The sequence below is a fragment of the Dasypus novemcinctus genome, chromosome 20 (assembly GCF_030445035.2).
Source record: "Dasypus novemcinctus isolate mDasNov1 chromosome 20, mDasNov1.1.hap2, whole genome shotgun sequence".
NCBI classification, from domain to species: domain Eukaryota; kingdom Metazoa; phylum Chordata; class Mammalia; order Cingulata; family Dasypodidae; genus Dasypus; species Dasypus novemcinctus.
This window is the reverse complement of record NC_080692.1, coordinates 4320413-4321440: the sequence shown is the minus strand read 5'-3', so window position 1 is coordinate 4321440 and position 1028 is coordinate 4320413.

The window sequence follows — 1028 nt, the reverse complement described above, 5'->3', positions numbered from 1 at the left end:
GAAAAATATGGAAGATGAAAAAACTTAGCAGAGGAAAAATTGGCCTTCTCAGGAGGGGGTAAGGAAGGCTCCTTCTCTTGGTCTGGGCCAGGATGAAGAAGTAGGTCTATGGCTTCATCTTTGCCTTGGGCTGTTTCCAGCTCCTTAGAGAACTCTCCAGGGAGCAGAGATGTGGGAGCCAGGAATGGTGGTGTATCCAGCTCCATACCTGGCCTTGGTGGTGTTTGTGCCACTATCTCAGGAGCAAATACCGAATGCACACTCAGGTCTAGAGTCCCAATAATGCACCATGAACTTTGTTACAATTCCAAAGCTTGTCCAGATTCAATAGTTGGAAGGGACTCCAGATTTTCATGTGGTGATGGATGCAGAAGCAGGAGCTAAGATAGAGGGAGGCGATGGAGGTGGCACTAGAGTTGGAAGAGAAAGAGGGTTCCCCAGCTTGATAGTTTCCAGGTGTCATTTCAAAGGCAGGAAATATCTCCAAGCCTTTCAGATGTAAAAACCCAACCCCCCACACCCAAACAAAGAAACTTTCCTGGGTAGTATGCTACCCCATGTCCCTTCTGGGGTTCCTCTTACTCTCGGACAACCTCAGCCCTGGAAATCCTGCCTCGATTCTCCACTCATGCCCTCTGCTCAGTCTCACAGGTACCCCCTCCCAGAATTCCTCACCATTTGGCATGGACACCCTTGATTGCTAAAACACAAGATGAGCATGAGAATGATGGGACCTCCATTTAAATGACAATCCCATAATTTTCATATGCATCGATGACATCCAGTCCTTGAGTACAAAAGATCCATGGTGCTGGAAAAAGTCCCCAGTGGGATGGTACCTCCAGATTCTGAACATAGCACTGATGGCACTGTGAGAGGAGAGTAGATAGAAGATCAGAGGACTTCCATTTCAATCCCTTTTCCCTTGTAAAGGTATCCATGTGTGTGTTTGCAGAGGACTCATGTGCATGCCCCTGCCTATCCCCAGTCCCTGAACCCATGTCCCAAACACTCTCAGACCTGGCAGT